General features: G+C 37.9%; 1 protein-coding gene across 7 annotated transcripts in view; it reads right to left on the bottom strand.

Annotated features, from left to right (window-relative positions):
• Positions 1-21447, bottom strand: part of PTK2 (protein tyrosine kinase 2) — a 224137-nt gene that overhangs the window by 167826 nt on the left and 34864 nt on the right. For 5 of the 7 annotated variants that reach the window (XM_054814477.1, XM_054814476.1, XM_054814481.1 and 2 more), the window contains one exon: positions 11779-11805. The exons of the other annotated variants lie outside the window; for them this stretch is intronic. The gene's annotated coding sequence lies outside the window, so the exon portion shown is untranslated. The remainder of the gene's footprint in view (positions 1-11778; positions 11806-21447) is intronic. 7 annotated transcript variants of the gene reach the window in all.

Raw genomic sequence — 21447 nt, 5'->3', positions numbered from 1 at the left:
TTTTTAATTACTGTAATTATTTCGTGTGCGTGTATGCAATATTTAAGAGTGGAAAAGGTTATCTGCCCTAAGTTTCCCTTTAGTCAAACAAACATCATCTCCTTTGTTCACAGGCACTATTGAAAAACGGTGCGTCACCATTACATCAAATCTGGAATTACAGCTCCTGAAGTCTACCTTACACTACGCTCAAGTTTGCTAAGGCTGTCTTGGGAATTCACCTTGGATTACCTGGTCTCTAAATCTATCATCCTTGCCCACCAGCAACCCCTTGCCCCTCCACCCATGTCTTCTCCAGCATAGAGTCTTCTCCTGAACACCCTTTGCCAAAGGGCACAGAGAACAAGGGATCACTGGTTTCATGAACTCCAAGGATTTCTGAAGACTGAGCAGCTCAGTCATCATTATACAGCCACCAGGGATGTTCTCTCATTTAACTATGAGCATTCTGACAGATAAAATTGAAAGACAAATGACATTTTACTTTGAGTGTCAAAATCCAAGCCCAATCCTCTGACAGAAATAATTCAGCACAACCGAGAACCAATGTAGTCTCCATGAATTCATTTATCCCTTTGCAATATGGACAAACTCTAATTCCACGCTCTAGATTAGATTAGGCCATTTTTCTCCTGAAGGAAAAAGGTAAAGAGGACTTAGGAAGGAAATAAACTCAGAGAATCAATAAAATAAAAACCCACAAAACCGAAGAAAACTATTAGTAACATCCATTGCCTGTAAAACTAAGTGCTCTTTTGTGAGGTTCCCATCAATCAAATGAAAAATTTGAATTTGTGATTTTAGTCTTTATTTTGACCTTCTGTGGTACCTGCTTTAAGATTTCTTGCTTGAGATTTTGAACGAGTCTAACAGAGCAAAGCTGACATCCTAGCTTCAACCTGGGGCAGTTGGTAGCCAGAAAAAGAAGAAAATACGCTGCAAGATTCATACCTCAATGCTTCAACTGACGAGAAGATGCCAATAACCCAACGTAAGCTCATTCTAGAATATAACCCGCTTCAGATCTCTGCTTAAGACATTCTTTGGCATAAATTCAATCCAATACTGAATTTATTGTTGTCTTCCTCCATTTGGTGAGCTTTATTAGTAGAATACATGTAAGGTATCCCTGAAAAGTGCAGAGTTTTAAAGCAACACTTTCTCACCTTCTGGACTACGGCCATCTAACTAGTCTTACTATCCTCTGAACTACATTTTACAATAGTAGTTGACAGAATTCATTGCTTTTATTTTCAAATCTCAACTTATTGGCAGTAGTAAGGTGGGGAAGGCAAACAGAGCAGGATGTTGGGAGGGAGCAGGAGGAATGTAGTGTTAATGAAGTTTCCCATGCTTCCCCTTCCCAAAGGATCCTCTGATGTTCAGCAGCAGAGCAGACAGCATGCAGCCTCCTAGCCCATGCTGTTAAGACAACAGATGTTAGAAGGACCACTACGATAACTTTGCTTTTATTATTTCATAAATACAGACTAGCCATTTCTTTAAACCCATATGGGTTGTATTAATTGTCAGGCATGAAAGTTGTAGCAGATTTTCTTGTGGGTGGACTAACCCGCTCATATTCTCTTGCTTCTTCCATTTTATTTTTGAAGGCTTACTGCAGAGAAGTATAAAGTCAGCGCCATGAAAGCTGAGAATGGTTGAAAATTACTCCTTCCTTAGGGCACTGATTCCAATCTTCTGCCTCTTCATGTTCTAGGCTATTTAAAAAAACCCCAACAACCAAACCAACCACAGAACTGTTGCTATCCTCAAGACATCTTTGAGAAGCTCCTTCATAATTCCAGCACTTAAAGCAAAAAATCTGCTTCACCGAGACCTGGAAAACTAAGAGGAGAAAAAGTGAACCCTACACATCCTGCCTCTGGTTTTACTGCAAAATAAAGTCTGATAATTTTGCTTTGTGACAGGCTCACCGTGTTTATCAGTTTACACTGCTTCTCTTCAATCTTCTCAGATGGGGAGAAAGAGAAGTGACAGGAAAATCAGTGAGACAAAGCTATCTAGAATGGTCACCAGAACCTTTCTTGACCTTATAGAGCTTCCTTTATTTATGGGAAAAACCTTCTAATTATGAGGTAAACACAGTAGAAGGTATCTGAAGGGGGAGGACCCTACCCCTTTGATGTTGTTGAAAGGAAACGCATTCTGCAAGGATTACTTTTGTTCTGTGGAAGGGATCCATGAGTAGATCAGTTGACCTTACAGATGCTTCTTAAAACCCCTCTTCATTAATTCAAGGGTAACCTAGAAATAATTAGTCACATCTTCTAAGAGGGATATAGGAAAATGAAATTGCTTATGGGTCAGCAAGTCTCTTCACTGTCCATATCTAGGCTGCTTTCTCTCTCATCTATCTAATAACCGGTTACACAAAAGTAAGAAAGTTGTGCAGCCACAAAGGTTCCAATTAATTTACCGGAACTGGTGTAGTCTGGACATATGTCCCTTGTCCTGCTTCTCCTCCATATGCTAAACACAAAGTTAGAACCAAAAAACTTTGTGCTAAAAAGATGTTTACAGCTAAGAGTTGTACCTGATTTATGTATCACTGCATTTAAGAGGAGAGTCTGTAATTTTCAGATTCCCGGTGTTACATAAAACACAAATAATTCCTCGGACTTCCAAACCATTAAATGCAATTACAAACAGAGTAAAAAATAATCCATAAGCTCATAATAATGAAACATTATTCCATTTGTATTTAAAAACACACTGGTCGAACAGTCAACATTATATTTCTTAGTGAAGGATGAGCATAGCATAAATCCCCTACGTATAAATAAAACACTTACAGGCTAAGACAAATAGCTATCCAAGTTTAAAGTTCCAGTGTTACAGAACAAATCAACAAGCCAGTGTCGAGATCCTTCAAGTCTAAGAAAACAGAAAATTAAAATTAATTTTTACATAGCATCTTTTTAAAGTTTTATAATACAAATGTTAAGTCTGCTGTATTAACCAAGCAAATTCTGTGCCTAACCTATCAAGCAAAGACAAGTGTATTTAAAAAAACCCAATAAAATATTGTTAAATAGACACAAATCCCCCTTTCCCTCTCCATTATCATAATTTGGATTCAGAACTGTTGCATGAGAAATTCTAAAAAAATAGAGTTTGATGTTTTGTTTAAAGGCTCTACTAGAGGTTCTCCTAAACAACAGAAAATTCAATTCCTATTCACTTTAACCAATCCCTCTCCCAATTTTATACCAAGAAGGGATATTCACTTTCCAAGAGCTTTCACCTATATTGCTGCTTCATGAGACCAGCAATAAACTTTCAAAGAGCAATTCCTCAGTCAGTCATTTTATGCTCCATTATGGGAATCAAAGGTCATCTTCAGGTGACACAAAACCTTTTATTTGATGCAAAATCCACCACCTTAAATAGCCTCATGTGTTCCTCCAACTACACTGTGCTTGTTGACAGGGCAGTTCTGTTGAACAAGTTATGTTTACCCACGAAAACACCCGCAGAGTGGTATCAAAGTGCTCAGCAAACACAAGCACATATTGCTTAGTTTTAAAAAGGCTTCCAGGAGCTCACAACCAAATAAAGCTCGAGCTAGTTTACCTAACCAGCTGTGAAACTAGATGAAACCGCACTCAGTATCTCAAAGACAGCAAATATCCCCAGTCTGCATCCTTTTATAATACCTAAATTTATAAGCAGACAAATACAACCTCTTCTCTGTAGCTCCAAATTCAACTCAACTTTAAGTGTACTAAACTTCATCCATTGACTTGAGGACAACTTAAGGACGAAAGGCAGTGTTCTGATAAAGCTGAAAACACATTCAAGAATGCTGTTATAAAAATTAAACTAGGCAAGACCAAGATCTACAAGACCAAATCATACAGCTGGAAAAGAGCTAACTTTTTGGGCTCAGCCCTTCTTCAGATGTAGGGGAAGGGATATTAAGTATCCTACGTCTTCAAATGGTAGACAGAACATATAAAAAAACCTTTTCTGACGGCAGCCTGAATGACCTATGTTACCAAATGTCCGAGGAACGTAACAGCATCTGACAGGGGCAAGAGCTCATCTCTTGTGTAGCACTGAGCTGTCGAGCGCCACTTCCAAACCAAACTTGTGGTATTGGTGTCCACAATCCCATTTGATGCATTTCAACCAAGACACAGTACTAAAGCTTTTAAGAGAACAAGAGACTGGGACAAAAAAAAAAGGTCAGTGAATGCATAACAGAGGAAGACTATAAGCCTTGTCCTGCCACCAAGACATGGGAGAAGAAAGTGTAGTAAACTGAACTTGGTAGTAGAGAAGTTCAAGTACCCTGAAATGAAAGCATAATAAGAATTTTTGAATTGCAGAAGCAGCTGTGAAACTGCCATCTTAATAGCTGAAGTATCTTCAAGGAATGACTTAAGTCTAGTCAATTCTGTCTTGGGGCAGAAAGACAGACTTCCTTTCCCCCCTCCACTTTTGAAGGGCACAGGTCGTTAAACAAGGCCTGATCGCTGTCCTTCAAACTTCTACTTAAAATCCTTAAGACATTCTATAGAAAAATCTCAATAATTCAATTACTGATGTTTCCAGAACCTCAGCAATCATGACTACTTCCAACATCTCACTGTATCATTTGGCTCCCCCACCTTTCCCCATCACAAGACCTCAAGTTTCAATAACACCTTTTACTCCTCCTCCTGGAGGATGCATAGTTGACCAAGCAACAGTCAGCAGCAATTTTAATGCTAACCGATAACATGTTACCAAGACTAAAAGCCTTAGTTGCATTTCAAGTTTTCATTAGCAGTTCAGCTGTTCTTCAAGTCCATTAAAGTTTGCTCCACTAAGACATAGAACCATTTTGCTGTAACTTTTTGTTAAGTGTCTGGAGGATAAGCAGAAAAACAGCCACAACCGTGTGTGCTTACACCTTGGCCCAGCCAGTCTTTATAGACTTAATTAAAAAAGCAGGTAAATTTGAATCGCAACATAAAGTCCATTAATTCTGGAAATACAGTTCCAGTATTTCTCGACATTAAGCCTTTCACAGAAAGAGTTATCACACATTGCTGCAAAATAAAAATAAAACCATGAGAAACTATTCCAGCAAGCAATCTGAATGGAGACTAACTAGAAATTCTAAAGATCTTTTTAAAGGGATAATTAGGGAATAAAGTATAATCTGGAAAACATCTTTGTGCCAGAGTTAAACAATTTCTTGAAAATTTCTTGGGCAGTTTCACATCCATCTCAAGCATAATTTGAGCCTACCAATGGAAGCGCAGGCATTTACCACACCACTTCTGTAATTCTGACCCCTCGTCAGAATAAAGTCCTGAGGAAAAACATGCTTGCTGCAAGAACAGGTTTTTTTGTTGTTTGACCCTGCCATATGACAACCTGAAGAACATCAGCTTTATACCTGACAAACTAATTTCTGCAGTTTTTCATGTTCAAATTAGTGATCCCCAACTCCCACTCAACAGGGGAAAGGCCTGCAGAAAACATCACAGCTATCATAAGCTGTTTGGGTATTTTCTTAAATATGTTCTTCACCTTCTGAAAATAAAACAAAGTAAGAAGTCATCAGTACAGTATCTACAATTTTTCTTACTACTTCCTTTTTCCAGTCTTCTGCTGAGCAAAAAAAAAATAAAATAAAATCTTGCACAAGTAAAAAGTTGTTAACTACACAAGCAGAGCAGTGGAGCTATACATTGAGAGCTGTGAAGGATGTAAAAACAGACTAAAGGAAAGCTCATATAATCTTTTATTTAATCTTTTATTTATGGTCATTTTAGGCGTAACTTATAACACAGTAGTTGTCAAAAGTTCAGCCATGCAATGTTTTTCCTCTTGGGTCACTGTAGCCCATGATGTTCTACTTCAAACAAGCTTTGTGTATTTTGGGAGAAGATCTCAAACCACTCCCAAACCAGGTCTCACAGAACAAAACACACACTCAAACAACTAACATTTTATATAAACCAGCTACACAAGATCCAACTTGATTTTCAGAATCTTTCAGTAACACTGTCATCCCCACCCTTTCTTTATTTCATAGTTGCTGCTATGAAAGCCTCAGGTACTAACATACTCGGATACTATAGCAAGCATCTCCAATACACTCATTCAAGAAAACTTCAGGTCTCATCAAAACCTACTGCAGAAATAACTTCTTGACAAGATGGAGGGATGGGAAAAACCTTTCTTTCCAATACCATTGTGTTTTATCGACAGGGAGAAATAAAATAAACAAAAATAACAAAAAAAAAAAGAGGTAACATCTTGAAAAACTTATGAAGGTTCAGTCAGTTATTGTTTGTTTAGGTTGCCTCCATGGTAGGACACTAAAATATGGGATGTGGCTATAACTGGACAGGAGACCAATGTGATGTGGGGATTTAACAAACTCGCACAGAAAGCTGTCACATGTATTATACACCTAAGCTGAAAGAACTAACTACAACTGAAGGAGTTACAGAAATTCTCAGAAACGGTACTTTCTATGGAGAAGTCTTATAAAAACAGAGTGAATTGTCATGGGCATAAGCAGGATACTGCTCACAGGACAGAGTAGAGAATACATGTTTGTGTACCATAATTATTCATTTCTTCAGTTTTCAAAATTTCATGTTTTCCTTAAGTAATTCTGCACCAGAACAAAGAGTTTCAGTGACTGCTACTGAAGGTTGTGTGTTGTAAAGAAGCAACAGAATCTCTCATTCATAATATCCTGATGCCCTGATTATACCTTACTGTCCTCTATCTGCGAGGCTGGCTCTGCTCTTGAATTTATTTTTTTAGTCCTGTAAGAGAAGACAGATGAATTCTCCAGTCCTCAGCAGATACCCACCCTCTGCCTTGCCTATCACAAAAAAAATTTTATAAACTAAAAAACCCCACCCAAAACAATAATAAAATCCCCTAAGTTCCAAAGCCTTACCAAATACCCTTCACAGATTGGTAGGGGTTGGGAGGGACCTCTGGAGATCATCTAGTCCAACCCCCCTGCTAGAGCAGGATCACCTATCAACCTGTGTGGACATTAGCTATAAAATATGGATGGGAGTGCAGGGAAGAGGGCAGTGTCAAAAGCACAGTCAAAATAAGCATAGAAAGTTTCAGCTGAAAGGCTTGCAAAGAGATAGATTTCATGTCAAGATTAGTTGTCATCTCCCCACGTCTCCAAAGCGTTCAATGCAAAATAAGATACCTAACAGCAATAGCTTACAAAGGATAAATATATTGCTTTTCCAAGTATCAGAGGTATATAACAATGGGAAAATGCATTTTATGCGCTGCAGATGATTAGATTATTAAACCTACTCAACAAAAATTTTAAATAGGAAGATTTAACACACAAATAACAAGGGAAACTGCCTCAAAGTGACTTTTGAGTTTTGTCAGTGATAATCTCATCCAGTAATAATAAAAGTTTTGTGATATGGTATTTGGGAGTCTAGAAACAGCACATCCCTCACCAGTAAAAAAGAATTAAAACTATAAGGCATATTTGCATCAAAAGAAGAAAAGTCTTCTCACATCTTCTGAGCCATGAGGGGCATGCAGACAGCTATTCTAACTTGAGAGCACTAACATTTCATAAATTGAGAAGTTTTCAGTTCCATACTCTTTCATTTGTAAGAGTATCTCAATTTAAGTGCAATAAAAAAATTACAACAACCAAATCCATGACAAATATATGAAAATTCAATTTACTGTTGGATAAAATCAGAATTCTTAAGAAAATCTGCAAATATACCTAGAAGAAAAAAAATAAATTCTGATTTTCAAAAAGATTACTGAAAATACTACTCTTGGTGAAAAATACAGTGCAGGTTTTCTTGTGTAATCCCTTAAGCACCATGCCCGGCATTCTGACATGAGAGGAACTGTTTACAGTCTTAGCACAGCTTGTATTTAGTTCTTATTTAAAATTGAAGTGACAAATCAAAAAGCCCCTATTTTTTTTTTTTTTTTTTAACTTTTGACTACACAGCCGGTTATTCCCCCCCTTTAAGAAAGGACATTAACAACAGTTCTCTGCTCATGTTAAGTTTGTTCTTAGCTGCATAATTTATCAATCCCTGTCATACAAGTGAACTTATTTTAAGAATTCTGCATACTCTCAATTCTATTGGTTCTTGCTACTGCAACTTCATCTGGCAATTCCTCAAGTGATTTTTAATTTCCCATCTTTTAACATCATAGAAAGTATCCATGCCGTTGGGTTTTTTTTCATTCATGTCTGAAAAGCTACGTTGCATTTCAAGTTGCTATATTTAAGTTCATCACACAGGCAGGTGTAGATTTAGGATAAAGATCTAATTACACAGCACAGCATTAAACACCCCACCTCGTATCCGGTGGGTAAGAGAAAAAAGCAGCAGCAGGTTGTTTTTGAGGCAGTGTTCTTCTGTGGAAGGTGCCAGGAGATGAATCTGGTTTAATTAAATGGATCACTAGCAGGCCTTACGTAAGAAGCAAGGCCATACACACCAATGAAACACTGAATGAGGACACGTTTTTGATTCAGAAAGAACAGCTTCTTTGGGCTGAGCTGAAATTGTGTAACAAGGTGGGGGGTTTTTTTGTCCTATATGAGCACTTAGAACTACAAATAGTTCCAAAACCATTTAATATTTCAAGATAACAATGACTGCGTGCAGATGGTGCTTACCTAAGTTGTACATCATACATCAAAAAACGCACACAGAAACATCAGTCAGACTTCACATACAGTGTATATCTGGAATTAAGCTATACAAAGGACACTAATTTCCTATTAATTTTTTGATACCTTATACTAGGAGACAGCACGATATTACTCAACTCACCAGATGTTCTCTAAAGGACAGAGTAATCAGGAACAAACGTCTGTATCTAAGACTCCATTCTGGGAGAATGTTTTGTTCCATTAACTGAAAACCCAGTATATGCTCATTTCTTTTATTTCTCTTATTTTCCTCTTCCTATGTGGTATAGTTCTTTAGTACAGCTTTTTGCTTTCTTACTATTTCTTGATTCTGGTAATGAATACTTATTTGCATTACAGGATCAAGAACGAAGGACCACCAAGTCTAAAGTAAAAGTCACCTAAATCACACAGATGCTATACCTGTTTTAAATTCAGATTGCGACAAAATCCAGGACGGATTGTTTTTAATCCCAACAGTGCCAACAGACAAAAGTTTAACTGTATTTACTAGAGGGAACTAGTCTTTCACTCCTCCCAGCGTACTGTGAACACACTCATGTTCCAAGATAACTTCACATACAGACAGAAGTACTGTGTTCTCTATCTGGCTTTGAAATTATAATATTTTAGCAAGTTGCCCTCCAAGCCCCTACTGGCTCACATTCCAAACATTTTCTACACTCATATCCATGGCCTCAGTTACAGGGTAGTAAAAAAGCAAGTTACCCAGACTTCAAAGCAGTGCTATAGATTAATGTAGGATACCTCTCCTGAGTAATGATTTAACTAACAACCTAATCAACTAATGCATTCAACAGCTCACAAACAATCCGTCTTTACAAGAAGACTTTGCTATGAAATCAAAGCGAAAAGGCAGTGTTCCGGATGACCTTGGTATACCACCGACTATAACAAATTTATGTGTAATATAATCTCAAACAAAATGGTCTTTATTGTAATGTCTTAGTCTCCTCCCTGCTGCAAAGTCTTCAAATACTGCAAAACCTCCCACTGTATTATGATGAAAATTTGGAGTACTAAAACCAGGTAGCAAAAGTGTGAGCATTTCTAGTGACATCTGTTGTCCATTGCTAAAAGTAGCACCCAGAAAAAAAATACAAAAGTCCTTCAAAGTTTGAAATAAGAAAATACCATTATTTATTTGCAAATACGAGTTCTGATGATTAAAACTTCCCATCTGAATGTAGAACCTTATCTTTATTCAAATGCATTCTTTTATCCTCACTATTGCTCCAATTTGTCAAATTTCTTTTGAATTTTAATTCAATGTGTTCATAACTTTTTTTTGTATTGCTGTTACTGGTAGATTGAATAGGCACAAAAAGTCCATCATCACAGCCATTAATGAAAATACCACAGGACAAGTCAGACCTCTGTGGGACTGTTTGACACACCTTTCTCTTTTGACAGTATTTTAAGCATGTTTTTTTACAACAGGTTTCCTTAGATCCTTTATCAGTGAATACTGTCAAGTCCCTGCCATAGGCAAGCTGTGGTGTATAGCTTTTCTACCCCTTATAAAGGCCTCTTGCTTTACCATGGAAAAAGGTTACCATTTTAAAGTCCTGGGCAAATTTTTGCCCTCTATCAGTACTCCAATGACACAGCTAAAAAAGTACAATTGGGACACCTGCACACACATACCCAAATTATAAAGAATAATCTCATTGTGACTCAAATTCACAGTATCAGTCCCAAATGGAAACTCTGGAGAAGTTTCATCATACATCCTTGTTTTAGAAGCTGCAGGAAAAAAAAACACACAACATCCCTTATCTTCCTGTCTGCCTGACTAAAGTCCTGACATTTATTTTTCTAATATTCTCCACAAGTACATGCCTTCCTGACAACCACTCCCAGCACTCAAAAATCATTTTTAAGATGCCTTCCTTAAAAGAAAAAAAAAAAAACAAACAAAAACCACAAAACAGCTTTTTCCACATTTAACTGTCTCATCATTGCTTCAAACAAAGCCACTCTAAAGTTCTTGTGAAAAGACTGCATGTCAGCTATCAAGCTTTTCATTGAAATTGCCATTTGATTCAAACAGCAAAGAGCAACTACCTCCAGAACAGATTCATATTGAGCAAGTACCATTATACTTTAGATACTCATCTGTAAAAAAGTTATTTTGTGGACAGATATGAAGCACATCTCAGTGCGAAGAAATAAAAGAACGGATACATAAGCAAAAAATCACCAACACAGAGTAAGGACAGAAGGCAGCAAGTCTGATAACGTGTAATCCCAAACTTGCTCAACCAGGAGTAAAAGCATACTACAGTTATGATTCTAGAACTCACAAATGATGAGTAGAGGGACAAAATGCTGGGGAACAGAAGACATCACCATTCTGAGCTCTACAGCACAACTTGAGCCTACAGCACAAGTGAATTTCTAAAGCTTAATACTTGGTTAAAGACCAAATGCATCAAACAAAAAATGTTTTTAAAAAAATTAAGATCCTCTTTTTGTGGGTTGGTTTTTGTTGCTGTTGTGGTTTTGTTGTTGTTTTGGGGTGGATTTTTTCATTTTTAAACACCACTGACAGGAGACACAGGGTCCAACAGAGCAGATGGATATTTCCAGCTCTGGCCCAAGTCACCTGTGACCCCAGGCAAGTGAACACATCTGTCACCTTCTCCACTAGCACTGGGGAGACTCCTTCCACCCATAAACCACCCATCCATACTGCCTTGCACGTTGTCCCTCTGATTCACCACTAAGACTATTTGTGGCTGCTGCTAATCTGTTCTTCTGACAGCTGTATCACACACTGATGAGTCGTTTTAAGCATTAACTATATCACACGCGTATTTAACAACTGCATATATTTATATCTCAGTTACCTCCTCCCCTTGTCAAAATACACTATTTAAATGTAAAAAAAAAATCTGTACCTCAACAGGTTTTGTTTTGAGCTCAGATCTCCATATGATTAAGTACCATGACAGTGCCAAAAAGAACCGATATTCTGTTTATATAAAAGCACAACTATATTGCAAGCAAGCCCTTAAAAGCTGCCTGCTGTCACATCAAGACATAAATGAAAGAAGAGAACTTACCTGCTGGCAAGGAAAGTCTTGAAATATCTGTAACAATAAAGAAATACGTTTAGAAACAGAAGGAAAAATAGCTCTAAAATTGCATTGGCCTAATAATTTTTCTGCAAGGCTGTACTTGTTTAATGAAGTACATTATCTGAAGCAATTTGTTAGCTGCTAGGCATGCCACATGCAAATCAAAAGCATTTTCCTTGTCTCACTCTGTTCATTAACAAGATTATGTTTTGCCCACCTAACTGAAGGACAAAAATTACACTGCTAGGCAATGAGTGTAATTACTACAGCAGAATACAGGTCACTACGCACAAATTAAGTGTTACATACAGATTTCACCATTATCGCCTACATCATGTCAGAGCAGGAAGTGCCAGGGTTAGTCTTTGCATATGAAGAGGACATTATTGTATGTTTTCTTTATTCTTAAACCTTTAGAGAAAAGGTAGCCAAGCTTACAAATGGATAATTATGGAATGCAAGAAATAATATTAAAAGAAAGATTCTTGTCACTGAAGCACGTGAGACACAGTTGCTGAACATTTTTATAGCAAATGCCAACTCTGTCTTGAGCTGCAATCAACTTTACAAGAACCACTGTCTCAGAGTGTAGATAGAGCATACTAAAAAGTATACCCTAAAGAAAGATGGGTATAAATGCATACACATTAAATTTTCTTAAAGAGGTAATTATATAAACTATAACTCATTATATTCCTTCTGCCTGCTTTTCATACATCTACTTCTCATCTCAGTACACGTGACCGTAACTGGGACTTGAGGTGCAGATCAGAGGTCAGAATAGAAACTAGAACCCACCAAGAACTAGAAAACAAGAATTACTCAGAGTCTGTAAGGATGAGGACTAGGGATGCAAATCGGGGAGCTAACAAAAGCTGAAATACAAATATAAATACAGGGGAGACAAGAAAGGGGAACTAGTAAAACAAACAAGTAAGAAAACCTAAGAAAAAGGTCTGCACGTTTATTCGGCTAAAAGGAGACAACGTTGAGTAATAAAATTCTCATATTGGGTACAAAATCCACGTGGAAACTGAACTTTAACCATAGGTGTAGCAACTGGAACAGATTCAGAGATTATCAGGGCAGAGGGTCACTGCTTTGCTACCTATCAGAAGAAATAACAAGGCTCAATAAATTTATTAGCCCTGCTCTCACCAAATCCTTAACATCATGTTTGCTTTCATTTACAATCCATGTTTGTGGCTGCAAAACATGATAAAACTTGAATACCACAGAGAATTACACCTGAGATTTAAAGGCAGCCTACTAAAAATTTCAAAACTGAATTGTAGTACTCTGAGGAGACAATGAAATGGCAACACACAGAGCTGAAACATTTAAAACACAAAATGAAAGGAAAAACCTCAAGTCGCCTCCTGCAACAGCTCCTCCTGCACAGAATCCAGATTAGCACGTATGGAATAGAGCTTTCCTCCAGCAGACAAATATGTTGCAGTGACAATTAATTTGGAAAGTTAAATGAAGAAAAATGTTGCAGCTTTTTGTCTGTTTATATACATTTAATAGTTTCCACGCACTTTTGTTATAAAGTAGCAAAAAAATTCCTGCTTGTCACTAGAATATACAATACAAACAACTGCAGCCACCTGAGTAAAACTAAAATTGCAGAATAGAAAATACCATATTTGATTTTAATTTTTCTGCAGTGATAGAAGCTAATCTCTAAATTCCATTTGTAATTAAAATTAAAGAACATTGAAAAACTTAAACGACTATAACAAATTACAAGCTGTATTAAAATTTTCTTCTAATTCTTGATGTATTGGAAATTTATTATTATTCTTGAAGCAGACTATTTGGTTAAGTGTGCCTACACAACAGATTTCAAGAAAATAACGGTAAACTTAACCACTAGAAAAATACATTACCATGTACACACAGATAGGCAGAAAACATTAATTTACATTCCAGGAACTTAGCCATGCAATTTCAAACACCTCCAGGGAAAGCTCTGCAGCAAAGCTACACACATATTTTTAACTTAAAAACAAACATTAAAATATAATCAACACTTTCTTAACACCTGAGCTGCTGTTTCCACTGCGATCTCTCCCCGCACAGGCGGCAGCATTCACATAGATCCCATTACTGCACCGGGACCTCACCAAACAAGCTACCTAAAATATAGTAATGGTGCTGATCTTAAAGTCAAACGCTGCAATGATTTCTTACTTCCATGTTCCACTGCAAATCAGTTCTATAAGTGCATTAACTGAAGAGACGCTGCACCTCTGGGACGAGTATACTGAACAGCTTCCTGCAAGTACGTGGTCTTCTAATACAATTTAGCATAAGAGAGACTGTTTTCTATGACTGACACACACTAGATTTAAAAACAAGTAGGACAAAAGAAACTGAAGCATGAAGGTCATATCAGTATGCTCAAAATTCCATAAATGCACTTAGCAAGTTATTTGTATCATATTTTTCAAAGATTTGCATTAAGCATAAGGTCCTCTATACGCTAATGCATCTTAATTCTGGCTAACACCAGCCACTACAGAAATATCAACTCATAATAGCATAAATGAAGCAAACATTATCACAATTCCAAAGATAAAAGTAACAATTTCACTTTTTGTGTATCCAGACACCACAACAGTAAGTGAATGTTCATTCCCTTCACGTACTTTTATTAGCTGCAGAGTCGCATCAAGAACTTTGATGATATTTCTTACCCTTGGGTTTACCCTGTCTCCCCAGCGCTCTCTAATCTTTTCTGGCTTGCAACTTCTTCGCTTTATTCTCCAAATACAGTTTTCTTTTAACATCTAACACTGAAAAAAAGATTAGTGGATTCTGGCAACATTTTAAAAACTTCATTCACTGAGAAGTAAACTGAGACTACACATTTAGGTAGCTACTTACTCCAGACCACGTTTACAAACCTACCTTCTTGGCTGTGCAAAACCTTTCCCTTTCTGAAGCACTATTATAGGATTCAGATCTCTATACAGGAGAAAGTTATTCAATGCTAAGATTTGAAGAGAAAAAAAGAAAAGAAAGGCTTCTAATCTGGGTTGTGACTGTAAATAGGGACTTGAGAGCATTTTGGGGAGCTGTCCTGTTGGATTCTCTCACGTGATGGAGGTCTGGACTGACTTTTCTCCTACAACACGTTTCCTGAATGCACGTGAATGCTGTCACACAAACCTCATCTATGGCTGTACAACATGAACCAACCTTATGTCTCCTATCTGCTCCAAAGTAGTTCTTCAAAGCAAAATTAAAAATTAATCAGATTTCACGTGCTTCTACTCCTACTGACTGATCCATTGAACGTATCATGTTCTGCATTTATATTCTTGCATGTCTTACTGTGCTACTAGGGAAGGAACAAATTGCCAATTTGAATAGGCAGAAAGAAAAATTGTTTTTGACTATGTTCTTTACAAACTTTTACATACCTTGTAAATCTAAACCAGTTCTCAAGGAACACTGTTTTTATCCCAAGTAGGTATTCAGAGGACAGAGCAGATGGCCTCAAGAGGCCTCTTCCAACCAAGGTTTCTGTAATACCATATGCAGATGACAATAACAGAACAGGAAAGAAGCTGTAACAACATTAGAGGTGCTACAAAATAAGAAAAAAACCTTGCCAAGTAAACCAGTTACCTACATGAATTCACCGGAGAACAAAAAAAACCACTGTATTTTAAAGAAAAAAATACTATTACTGCTACACCCATTGAGATAGTTTTGGGCAGTGTAGTCCTCAAATAGGCTTTGTGGATCCTGTCACAAATACTTTTGTCTATGATTTATGGATGCCTTGAGTACCGGATATCTCTAACACTATATTTGTTTTTACGAAACTATGCATTTTGCATTGCAGCGTTTCCTCAAATGTTTTCTTGGAAACGGAGCCACAATTTAATATCTTCTTTCCAAGAGTAACATCTAATCATCAAAAACAGGAATATTTTGTGAGCTTCATGTTCCTACCTCAAGGTAAAATGAGAATATGGCTCCACGGACAACTACAGAGGCTCAGACTCTCACCCCGTCTGCAGCACTAATCTCTTTCCAGAGCTGTGGTAAGCAGCAGACCACAAGCAATTTAATCCGTTTCTCCTGTAGCAGGGACTGACTGACCTAACAGTATTCCCTTGAAATGAATTCAGATATTCAGTTCATGAACCGATCTCTCATTCCAGTGAAGAGTAAAGGCTCGCAGCACACGAGGAACCACAGACCACAGTCTCCAGGAAGCCGAGTAACACACATCATTTGACAACAATCCTTCCAACTGAACGAGGAATGTCTCGGACTCAACGTAAGATGCAATCTACCAGTACCAAAAATCTTTCAGCTTTTAGCCTTTGTGTGAGTGATGCTGAAGGATGTTGTCTTAGGAAGGCAGAGTTTCATCCTTTGGAATCCAGCCTCTATTATTCTCTGGCAGGCTAAAAAGAAAGCTAGACATTCCTCTAATCTTTAATGAAGTTGAGATCTCATCATCTATGTCAAAATATTTTTCCTTTTTGAAAGAGTAAATAATTAAGCAGAAAAAACACAAGTCATCTTTCAAAAAAACCTGCATTGTAAAATTACGTTTGTTGAGAATCTCAAGGATATATCGAAGATCATCCAACCTATCAAGCAAAGACCTTGGAGATATGACAAATTCATTCTGACAGCACACCTGCTAAGGAAAAGCTGTTAAAAAGTTTTACAATATGATTAAAAAAAATTACGTAAACCACCAGTTAGACTGTTCCATAGGCGTACATTTTTCCTTCATCATTAAAGTGCATCCCTTTTTTCCAACCTAAGTCTAACCTACTTCTAATTTAGCAGTCTGTAGAGCTGAATGTTAACAGCCCTTTATTATATCATTTCCCATTAAGGCAATTTTAGGGCAATTTTAAAGAGCAAGTCAATCAAATCTTTTCTTATATTAGCTATGTAGAATGAGAGGTAGAACTAGATCACTATAAAGGCCCATTTTTCTAAAGCATCCTTAGAAGTCTTTGAATGCCCAAACTATTTTTACTTTTAGTAGCTTCCCCAATTTACAGACACCAGTACCTGACACAGTATTCATAAGTCAAACAGCAGCAGTAAAAATACCATTTGCTTACTTAGAGGCTTTTTTCCCCCTATTGACATATTTATTGCATTTGCCTTCGGCACAGCAGCAGTTGAATATCCACCATTAACTGTACACTTTTATCTGTTACCATGGGGAGAGATGGGGGGGGACGATTATAGAACAGACACCTCCGTCCACAAAACTCATGAGCATTTTTTTGTGCTTTGGCCAGATCAGAAGAAATTCAGTGTACAAAACCACATCTTTTGTTTACAACCCTGCTTCATAGGAGATCCACGTTGCGCTGTAGTCCTTTACTATCTTTGTTTAAATCTTTGCTTCAACTGCAAATATCACCAGTAATGATTTAATGCTTTCGTTTATGTCTGTTGAAAAGGTTAACTAGCAAACAGCCGAGAATGAACCACGATGAGATCTTTCTCGGGAAACATGCAGCTTATGTTATATTTCTGAGAAGTTCTGTTTAATCATTTATTAGTTTTAATTCAAGCCGCTGACTCTGAAACACAAAAGCAATACAAAGTTAAGACAAGGAAAAATTAGAGGACCAACTGAAGTACTGCACAGAACACTAAGAGGTTTATTTCGGATTATATGTTTGGCTGACAACATAGGTACCAGGCACATTTACAGTGTGATCACCATCGTATCTGACATACCTCGAAGCTTTAAACACACATGAGCATGATGTTATTACAGCAGTACAAGTGTCAGTGTCAGCTAACTTGTCCTGTATCTCAGGAACATGTTCAGTTTATATTTGCTTCCATAACTGACAACAAATTGCCAAATCAGGAGCTGATTACCTGCTGCATTTTGCACTGCCCTCAATCTTCTGTTTATACCTGCCTTCTGCTTCCCACCCATTGTGATTTAAAAACAAAAGCTATGTTTAATCTCCTTAGCTTACAGCATCTACAAAAGTCTTTTAACAGTTTCCAATCACAATTTCCCCTCTCCCACTGAGAGAAATTCCTCCTAAATCACTTGGCTTATCGTTGTTACATACTAGTTTTTGAAACTGAAAAAAAAACCAACTTCTGATTAAGATGCTGAGAGTAATCCACATTCATTTTCCTTCATCTTAGCTGAACTCTGCCCTGAACTAAAAGGACATGCACCTGGAAACTTTAAATTCATTTACACTACATCATTGAGCACGTCCACAAAGTTATCTATCCAGGCATACTGAACAGTAAGATATTAAATAGTTCCGGTGGAAGCTACATTCAAAGAGGTTAAGAGCAGCAAAAGAAATTACTCAATCATTACTCAGGGCAGGTGGGATCAATCTCATTACACATTGAGTTACAGAACATGCAGTATCTGAGCAACTCAGATAAAGAATTTATTGTCAGTATCGATACAAGTTCTGTATAAACCTTTTGCCTATGGGGAAGAGAGGTATGGATGGAGAAGAGTCTGGAGTAAGGTCCCCAAGAAGTGGTTTTATTCAGCATCACAAAATGGATAAGTGAAATCTTCAAGACTGCAGGTGACATTAAGCTCTTGTGGGTAGACAAAAGCCATGCCAATGGGAAAAATATCCAAAGGATCTCACAAAATGAAGCAAGTTGCTAAAAGACAGCAGATACACTACAACATAGATAGACGTGATGTAATGCATCTAGAGGAAACATATTCTGAGCAATACCTCCTTAAGGACTTAACACTTGCACTTTCTCCAGTTCCAACTGCGGGAAGAAGGCTGAGTCACTGTTTTCTCTGAAATCGTCAGCTGCAGTAGCTGACCAAAGAAAAAGGCAATAAAACATTGTGTATCATTAGAAAGGGTTCTGAAAACAAGGTACTTAAAAATGTTATTGTACAAAACAATAAAGCATCTGCATCTTGTGTTCAGTTCTGGTCTCTGTACCAGAAGGAATGCATAATGGAGTTAGAGAATGTCTATAGTAGGGTAGGTGAAGTGAACGAGGGATGGAGCAACTGCCATGTGAGGCCAAACTACAAAATCTGGGACCCCTCAGCTGGGAAGATGAGGCTCTCAGTGAATATGACCACAGCTTACAAACAGGAAGGCAGGAAGAAAAAGGAAAAGCAAATCAATGCAGCACCAGTGTTCAAATCCTGCCAGTTTCCTCATTTGAGGAAACTACTGGAGATTAGCTTCAAACCAGTAAGAATGACTCTCTTCACAGCTGGCAGTGAGCTTCCTGAAGCTCCTGCTAGAGGAAGGTGTGGATGCACGTACCATCAGCAAGTTCAAGGGCAGCTGTGAGATTCACAGTGGGTTGACAAGGACTAGCCGGGGAAATACCGGCTGGCATCCCTGACACAATGGGGATGCTGAGGAAATACGGGGCCAGGCATACAAATTCTACACAAACACCACCTGCTGCTGTCACCAAGGCACACTGCTGGGCTGGAGGATCAATGGTCTCATCCAGCAGCATCTCTTCTAACAGAAATAGTGTGGCCAGCAGGACCAGGGCAGTGATCGTGCCCCCGTATTCAGCACTGGTGAAGCCACACCTCAAATATTGTGTTCAGTTTTGGGCCCCTCACTACAAGAAGGACATTGAAGTGCTGGAGTGTGTCCAGAGAAGGGCAATGAAGCTGGTGAAGGGTCTAGAGCACAAGTCTGATGAGGAGCAGCTGAGGGAACTGGGGAACTTCTTTAGCCTGGAGAAAAGGAGGCTGAAGGGGAGACCTTATCACTCTCTACAACTATCTGAAAGGGGCTTGTAGCCAGGTGGGGGTTGGTCTCTTCTCACAAGTAAGAAGTGATAGGACAAGAGGAAATGGCCTCAAGTTGTGCCAGGGGAAGTTTAGGTCAGACATTATGAAAAATTTCTTCACCAGAAGGGTTGTCAAGCATTGGAAGAGACTGCCCAGGGAAGTGGTTGAGTCACCATCCCTGGAGGTATTTAAAAGATGTGTAGCTGTGGTGCTTAGGGACATGGTTTAGTGGTGGACTTGGCAGTGCTAGGTTAACGGTTGGACTCTGTCTTAAAGGCCTTTTCCAACCTAAACGATTCTATGATTCTTGTGTTCTTAAACTTCCCGTCATGGCTCTGCGAAGATGTAGGACAGTCATGAACTTCAGACATAACCTATAAGAATACCTACTCAATCAGAAGAGCTATTTTAAGAATATGTCAGCTACATTATAGGAATGTTCTTATCCTTTAATGGTTTATAGCAAAAGGAGATGTGTTTAATTCTGAACAAGCCCAGGAACTTTAAAACTGCTTAAGATGTTTAAAGAGGGACATCTGTGTGCTGGCAATGGTTCAGATCTATCAGGAATTTCTCCAGCACCATGACCTGTGATCATGTAATCCTGATGAAAATCCTGTGACATTTTATGAACCTACCAATTCAGACCCTCAGGCAAGCTTAGGGAAAGCTGTAGACATGCACTCCATACATGTCTAGTTATCCTACCCGTTTGCAATACAGAGAGCTTGTTCTTAAAAGTGATAGGTTTAGTGGATTTTTTAAGAAACATTGCCTGACACTGCTTGCTATTATTGAATTTCCCTTGTCATCTTCCACAATGGACTCGTGACATGCCGTATGCCACCACAAATCACCCACATTTTCAAAAGGTGATGGGATTTTATAGTTCCTGTACTCAAATACAAATTAGCACTATGTGCCAATAAAGCTGTTTTGCACTCTAGGTATGACAGGAACTCAGCAAGAGCAAGTAGATGTTTCAGAACGTAAAATAAATGTTTTTTCCAGGTACAGAAATGAACACCAAGGACACAACAAAAAACAGGAGAGAGTTGGAAAAAAGTACTTCAGGCAAAATACTAAAAAAACTCAAATGGAGCGACAGATCCCAGAACACAATGCAAGAGAAAACTGCTTTTTTGGGTGGTTTTTTTTTGTTTGGGTTTGCTTTTTTTTTGTTGGGGGTTTTTGGTTTGGTTTTTCTGTTTGTTTGTTTGGGGTTTTTATAGGGGGTTTGGCATTTTGTTTTGTTCTTAAAAGCATAACTAGTTAAGAGGATTTTAAGTAACAGATTGACAATGTAACAAAAAAACACTCAAAATTTCTTTTTGGAATACTAAAACAGTATTTTGCAAGTTTTTTGGGCTTTTTGTTTTTTTAAAGACAAATTCTTAGAAAGTCGGGAGAGTCATTTCCCTTCATGTTCCACCACTGTAAAATTATGCTGTTTCCATGGTTATGGCCCACACATGGATTCCATTGTTAGAACAGTTTTTCAGAGCCAGAATTAAAGTTTTAAGGTTTTTCACTTGAAGTCACAGAACATTCAAGATGAGTGAAAGAAGGTTGAAGATAATCAATGCAACCAGCATGGAAGGAGGGAGGAAAAAAATTAAAGGACAGCTTTCTAATAAAGAATACACACAAAGTTTGTCAAAAGTTTAACAGAAAATTATCATCGTTGCACATACATTGTACTTAATTAAAAAAAAGCCGTTACTAGTTAACACTTGCATGCATGAAAAGATTAACTTAGTGCCTAAAAAAATGTTTTATTGATCTCAATGGGATTACTGCAAGGCATTCAAAGCAAGCTTGACAGCAGCTGCGCAGGTTTTGTTCTGTACAGAACATCTGTCCCCATAAACAAG

This window comes from Grus americana, chromosome 2 (genome assembly GCF_028858705.1).
Source record: "Grus americana isolate bGruAme1 chromosome 2, bGruAme1.mat, whole genome shotgun sequence".
Taxonomy (NCBI): domain Eukaryota; kingdom Metazoa; phylum Chordata; class Aves; order Gruiformes; family Gruidae; genus Grus; species Grus americana.
Note: the sequence above shows the minus strand (reverse complement) of the source record. Positions and strands in the feature narration are given on the sequence as shown.